This window comes from Oryzias melastigma, linkage group LG6 (assembly GCF_002922805.2).
Source record: "Oryzias melastigma strain HK-1 linkage group LG6, ASM292280v2, whole genome shotgun sequence".
Lineage (NCBI taxonomy): Eukaryota > Metazoa > Chordata > Actinopteri > Beloniformes > Adrianichthyidae > Oryzias > Oryzias melastigma.
In genome coordinates this window covers 26859355-26866912 of record NC_050517.1, presented here as the reverse complement: position 1 = coordinate 26866912, position 7558 = coordinate 26859355, and the positions used below count along the sequence as shown (strand labels likewise).

Below are 7558 nucleotides of genomic sequence, written 5' to 3'. Positions count from 1 at the left end.
CAATAAAAATAATGTCTTGATGCAAATGAGAAAAACATAATAACATCCATGAGGAGAATGATTAGATTATCATGAACGTTTGTTTTGAACGTAACTTCTTCTTCTGCGTTTCTGTCAGCTGACAGCAGCAGATACTGATACACAAACCTACAGTGCCCTCTAGTGGTTGTTATTGGGAAAGAACCGCCAAAAGGAAACCGGTTTAAGTGGGGAAAATAACAAATATATGAGCCTATGTATGTCTAACAAAATCACATATAAGTCGCTCCTGAGTATAAGTCCGGAAAATACAGTACTTGACTTTAGTAGCCCCGGCTATCGCCACATTGGTTCACAACACACTCGGTGTCTGCACGACTGTGCCGACCCAGAGAGGGTCTTAAAGGAGTCTGGTGTCTAAAGTAACGAACACCATTTAGACCCAGAATTTATTGGAAAATGAACACAATTGGAATATGTATAATATTGTGAATTTAAAACAAAAACGTTTTGCGGTGAACTGTTAGAGAAAGTGGGTGTGTTTGCAAGCCAGGGGGAGGTGCCTGTCAGCATAGACTCTTCCTGTCAGGGGCTGTTCTCACTTTGTGAAATGAGCTTGTTTTCATGGGTTGGTGCTCAGAGCGCTCGTTTTTTAGAAGAATACTCAGAGATGCGTGAATGGATCAAAATACCACTTTGGGGTTGTTTATAGGAAGGAATTAACATTATAATACACTTAAAAGCTCAAAAGGTTGATTTTGCATGGTATAAACCAAGGGTGACTAACTGGCAGACGGCAGTCTGGATCTGGACCCAGATGTTGGGTCATGTGAACCCAGCATCTGGTTCCGAACTTGAGGCAAAATAATGCGATAGACACCTATTTTAAATGCTGCAGCTCTTCTTGTCATTGCAACACATTCTCACTATCAAGTTGTCATTTATGGACACATACGTGTTCGGAGAGTTTCTTTGGGGTGAAAAGAGGCAGTGGGGAACCTGGAGAAGAGCTTTTGACTTCAGGGAAGCATAAAGCTGCTGTTTACAGACACAACCAGGAGTCTTCCTCCAAATATGGATTTGTGGAGACAGTTGTTTCCACATAACAAACCGGTCTACATAATATGTGGCGACAGATTCCTGAATGTTTTATACAATCTCACATTAATAAAGTTACAGACACGATGAATTTGTGCTTATTAATATACTTAGACAATACCAGTTTTTGACATAGTTGTGTCATTCTGTTTTTGCTTTATTTATTCATTACATCTTAAAAGTCGCAAATAAAGTCATAAAGTTTACGTTTCAAGCAGCTGGAAATATTTCACAGAGATTGAAGTTTCAATCCAATAAAGTTGCCGACCTACTGAAGATGTTTCTGAACTGAGGAAGACTGTAAAAGGGACATTTAGGAATTTTACCTACAGAAAGGCTTTATTTGTGAAAGAAGCTGATGAGGGCTAGCTATAATTTGGTTAAATATTATAACTTTTATTGACAATAAAACAATTGAAATTATTAATACTTATAGATTTGACAAATGAGCTGTATATGGATGAAGCATAAATATTATTAGAAGTTATGAACCAGATAATAACTATGTGGAAAAGATAACTAAAGTAGGAAAGAGTTATAGAGGTGGAAACGTTTGCTTCCTCCTACTCTTTTTCAAGCACATAAACTCTTGTTGACGGACTTACATGTATGTGAATTTTTATGCATTACCTTTGCTATTCATTTTCCAAAGAAGTCACAATTAATCATCCAATGTTTGATATATCTATGTATAGATCAACACGAAATAAACCAATTATATCATCCAAAATACAAGAATACAATATGCAGTAGTTGTTAGATTGTTTTTCTGTTTTTAGCAAAAAAAAAAAAAAAAAAAAAGAGTGCAGACTTATTTCAATATTTAAGAGAAACATATAGTTGATGTGATGTTTCAAAAAAAAAAGAGAAATGTTGAGAACTTGCTTCTGTAAGAGCACATCAATGACAGATGTGTGCCTGAAACGGACTGGTTCAGTTCTCCCTGATTTACAGCAGAAATACTCAGTAAAGCTGCAGCAAAACAGGAGAAAGATGAAACGATGAGTGACTTGTGTTTTTCAGCCTGCCAAAGAAGTCTTGTGCAGACCAAGATTCTTTGGGCCTGGTAGGTTGGGTGCATATGCTGTCCTTATTTGCATTATGTTCCTTCTACAATCATGCCTCTTATCTCTTTCCAGGCTCATTGGACACAATGTTGAAAACATTTTGTTGAAAGTTGGGTTGCAGCATTGGTTCCTTTGCATTCAGTCAGAATTAAATTCCCATCCCAACTGAACTCCAGTAATGATCAGGGATTTCTCAGATTTTCTAAAAAACAAAAAAGGTGACAAACTTCATTAATTGTTATACTTGGAGGAGCTATTTACCTTCAAAGAATCACTTCTCTGTTTGTACCACACTTCTAGTTTAAAGTTTACGACAAATAATTAAACAATCGTAAAAAGAAGAACACCTATAAAGTCTGCATCTTTCTTTTTTTTTTTTTTGCAAAAAGCCTCTTGATGTATCTGTTCCTAAATTCATTCCAGTGCTCCAAAGCAAAGAGGAGGTGCAGACTATAACTCAGCAGCTCCCCTGCTGGGCAAATGTGCCGTCACTGCGGCAGGAGGCCAGCCTGCTGCTAAGCTCCCCAAGAACAATTGACAGAATCAAAAAGCTTGCTTCCTATTAAATTGACTAAAGCTCTCTTCAGTCCTAATTAAAAAATGATGGTTGTAAAGATTATATCATTTGAAAAAGCCGGGATGGAGATGAAAGTGGTATTGAAGGATTTGCAACCTGATTCAAAGCTGTTTTTCATTGGAAATAGAAGAAAGACTCCACATCTGACGCTTAAACGGTGCAGATTTCTGATGAGAGGCACAACAGTTAACATCATTCTAAGAAAAGAAGAATGCAAACGAGTGGAGGAAATCATGATAACAGCCTCCACAGTTGTGCAAATCTCTCACAGACACACAGTCAGTGAACGCGGCTCGTCTCCTCACCACATCCAGTTCAAACTCATTTCACTGAGGTGAAGGGGAAACTGTGGTCTGATGAGTCAAAACCTGGGCTGCATTGGAAAGAGTTACAGACAAGACGTGTCTGGAGAAAAAACAGCTACTGTGAGATCACTTTAAAACAGGAAGATGCTTTTTTTGCATCATTCTACTGTGTTTATGTTTAAAAAATAAATATAAAGACAATGATAACTCAGATTTCTGAGCTTCAGTCTGTTTCAGACCTCTGACTATGTCATGAAGCAACTCAATTCTCATGAGATTTTCTGATTTGATTATATCAATTAAGGCTCTTTGTGTCCCAAACTTTCTCACAGATCCACAGCTTAAATATTGGGCCACATTCAATGTTTCTTAGTATCAGATTATGTCATTAAAAAAAAAAGTATTTTATGAACAATTTTGTGACTACATTAAAGAGACACATTTTAACAGCTTAAAACGTTTATCAATCTCGCTTTTGCAGTCGTCTTTTTAACAAAAGCTTCTAAATCTTAACTTTTATGAGACTCTGATGTCACACAAACAAAAGACTGACATTTTGAGATTTTTTAACACTAAAAGGGAAAAAATTGTATGACACAAGAGACCAAAAATAAATCAATCAACCTTCTAAAAACTGACTCATCCGAGCATATTCGAGGTCTTCCCATGTGACATCCCAAACACTTTGTAGTCCAGAGAGGTCGATGGATCCTCTGTGTAAGAATAAAAAAAAGGCATTCCTTTTTTTGCATGGCTAAGTTTAAAGCCATGCGTAAATTTGTTTCTGTGAATTGTGAGGCGAGACAACGGTTTCCCACAGTAATCTGTTGCACATGTTTGATTTTTCTATCATCCACTTCTGTTTGATAGGTTTTGAAACACTGCCAACTATGGGATCTTAGATCACGGGGGTCCAGCTCACACTTATCCTTCGTCAACATCCAAATTCCTTCAATTCTTGCATGATTTAAAAAGAGAGAGAGAGAGATCTTCACGTTTCTGATTTTCAAGAGAGCTTTTCTAATAATTTCTACCTTATTTTTACTTCTTGAAGACTCTGCCTATAGAAACTAACATTTATCTTCCTAAATGACTTCTATCCTTAGACTTCATGTTGTTAAACACTAATAAAAAGAATTTCACACCAAACTAAAAGGAAAAGACATGATTTTGAAGGTGAATTTAATTATTTTTTTATCATGTTGGTGGCTAGACTGGAGATACCATCTAGTTTTATTAGAAAATAAATTGGTTTAGTTTCACTACATTTGGATAATAGGAAAAGAGGGGCCCTCCAGAGAGCTCATGCACAAAGTGGAGAGGTTTACCGAGCTCAGAGAGGAGACACGAAAACTCGTCCAGAACTTCTTAGGAGCAGAAAGGTGTCCTCTGCTCTCTGTGCGATCTGGATCGCTTCTGCAAATAAAATCATCTGTACCCCCTGCAGCAGCAAAATATTTTTGAGGATGATCACAGCCCCCTGCATCATCCTCTCGCTCGTCCTGGGACTTTAAAGCTCCATCACAAACTTTAACGAGTCACACCAGTGAGCACCCCAAATTCTGCACCGTCCCGTAAGAAGTGGAACTAATTCTCCCACCTTTGATTCACCTTCCCGCTACTGTCACTGGAATTTTCTGCAAACTTTCCACTAGTTGCACAACTGCCATCATCATACCTGTCTGTAACGTCATGAGCACGCGCTCCTAACGAAAGTGAAAGTGTCGCAGGTAAATTAAATGCGCACAAAAGCGCGAGCGAACACACGCACCTGCGCCCCCAAGGATAAAGCCTTCCAAGCACACACAGGTGAACCGTCAGAGCAGTAAAGAACTCTCACCTCTTTATAAAGTGTCCTTTCGGTGAGCTCGTTGCTACGCCTGCGCTTCCAATGTCCCTTTCTCCCGTGCGTAAAGTCTGTGGCTGGCCGCAGTGCGCTCACTCTTCTCCAAAGGTGATCGATAAGAATCCATTCACCAGGGCGCCGAGGGGTGACATCAATGTCAGCTCATTAAAGCTTCTGTCCATCCATGAAGCCCCGCTCTGAAGGTGCAGCCAAATGCGCAGCAGAGCGGCCGAAAGCTCCTTCCAATCAACTTCAAAACGCGCAAAGCCCGGGCTTCAAAATAAAAGCCGAGTCTGCCAACAGACCTCCACCCCCCAGAAGCTCAGCCCACTTCCTGTCCAATTCTTTGGGTCGTCAAATCATGACAGTGACTCACTGGAGTTTCAGGATGAAAATGACGCACACTAAACATTTAGAGTCTTTACAAAAAGAATTTTTCAATTTATTTCCACACATGAAGTTATTACACTAAATGATCTCAGCGCTTCATTTTAAAGCTTCATTTGGGAACTAATATAAAAAATCAATATAAAAATGTGCATGTTTCTCATCCTGCAGCTCCTGTACGGTGGTCCCGAACCTCCTCACCTATCAACAAGCACCAACTAGTTTCTGCGCGGAAAAAAAGTTATGCCACAATAATGGAAACACAAGATGAAATAAAAAGGAAATTGTTTATTACATTTTTTATTTTCCTTTTGAGTTCAGTCTGTAATAATTTTTTTATTACAATTTTTATTTTCTTTTTGAGTTTGGTCTGTATGATAAATTCAGGTGCACTCTGTAAACCTATAGCGACCATAACAAAGGATTCCTCTAATTCTTTAAGTCCCATTGCAATCATTTACTTTATCCATCATAAAATCGTGGTCTTTTAATTATGATTGTGCTGGTTTTTTTTATCCGAAAACAAGGACATTGTCTCTGCAGAAAGGCAGTAATTCATTAGAAAGTTGCCAAAGTTGTGAGTGAGACTGTTGGCGCAGAGTAAGCCTTCCCTAATTTCCCACCATCCCTTTGTTTACACCATTGACTGTATATAGAGATGGACATGTTTAAGTCACCCTTAGAAAATGCCTTAGAGGGGCCAGCAAGCACTACATGCTTTTACTGGGGCATCTGATTGGTCAGGATATAACTTGAATAACTTGCATTAAAGAAAAAATATCATTAAAAAATCATCATTGGCAAGAAAATGTGAAAGAAAGGGGTATGAGAGCAAGAATATTTACTCTGACAAAGAAAATGATTGAATAATAGCTATTTATTTCTCAATAGAAGTCCATGGGCTTCTTGGAGTGACAGTCGTCTGCAAGTCGATGCATTATACGGAGCGGACCAGTGAGCTTGTGGCACGCCGTATTAGCTTCTACGACACACTACAAGCCTTTTCCAACTGCATTTTTCAACTGGTCCAGATTCACAATATTTTAAAAAAATAATAATATTGAGCAAAACCGTTTTAATCTTAATCTTCTTTATATATGCCACTGAACATGAGGAAAAAAGTGAAAATAACATGTTAAAAACACAAAAAACACAATTTTCATTCTTATGGTTTCTAAAAACAACAAAAGTCCTCGTCTCGTGTAAAAGAAAATAAAAACATGCTTAAATACCTTCTTATGGATGTAGTTCTTTAGTGCAAACCTTGCTGCTGTAATTCACTTGTAAGCTGTTCAGATCCACATTTTTTCATCCTTTTTTTGAAGAAGGAATCAGTTTGTCTTTGCCTGACAAAGAGACTCAAAGCAAAGTGTTTTTTTTTTATTCTTAGAGTAAAAGCTTTGCTGCCATGAATCAAAGAAATTAGCCTGAAATGTTATGTAACAGAAAATATTACCCATATGTTCCTGGAGGGAAGAGGGTTAAAGCTGATTCCTGCAGCTTTCAATCTTCATAATTCATAAAGCTGCAGAATAATTGGGATGCTGATCGTGACCTTTGGCCCTCCGAATCCAACAGGTGCTGAAAGGGAATCACTTCTTTGTTAAAATGTTTTCAGTTACTGAGCTTAAGAAGCAAATAAATCACAAAAAATCTTGGATCGTGATAACTTCATCTCCAGAAGAAAAAAAACAAACCCACCAGTCATCCAGCATTTGGTGGAGCGATCACAGATCCATGTCAGCTAAAGCATGAGTTTACATGCATAAATCCAGCTTAGACCTTGAGAAATTGCACCCCCCATTCATTTTATTCAGTCTAGTTAGAGCACACATCTGAAACCAGTCACAATACTGATCTTTTGGCATCCATCTGGTTTTGCACTTTGCGCAACTGAACCATTCCAAAAATAAAAAAAATACTACATGAGTACTGTTGTGTTTAGGAAGAAAATTTCTCTTTAACAATGCTCTGAGTTGATAAATCTTGTAAAGCAATGGTAAATTGTGCCACATTTGTATTGAACATGCATTCGTAGAATGAGCAACAGAGTATGTGGCTTACATCCTACAAGACTTGTCAAATCTTCAAAATAGAACGGAAGGAAGGAAGGAAGAATGAAAGAATGGCTGGATTGAGAAACTCTGTGTTGTTTGAATAATTCTGCATATTTATTTTTAGAAAGATTTCAAACTTGTGGCTCTTCTAGAAGTTGGAAATGCAGTATACGCCTAAAGGTTTGCTTATTCAAAGTAAAGACGGGCTACCTGCAACTCCCAATGGCTGAAATCTCCTAAAG

At 38.0% G+C, this 7558-nt stretch overlaps 1 protein-coding gene across 2 annotated transcripts in view; it reads right to left on the bottom strand.

The window, feature by feature from the left end:
* il34 (interleukin 34) overlaps positions 1–7200 on the bottom strand; it is a 65116-nt gene extending 57916 nt beyond the window's left edge. The window contains exon 1 of one of the 2 annotated variants that reach the window (XM_036212500.1): positions 6523–7200. The gene's annotated coding sequence lies outside the window, so the exon portion shown is untranslated. Of the gene's footprint in view, positions 1–4866; positions 5448–6522 lie in introns of those variants that run through there. The other variant, XM_024280796.2, reaches the window with a different exon arrangement.
* Between the last annotated feature and the right edge of the window lie 358 nt (positions 7201–7558).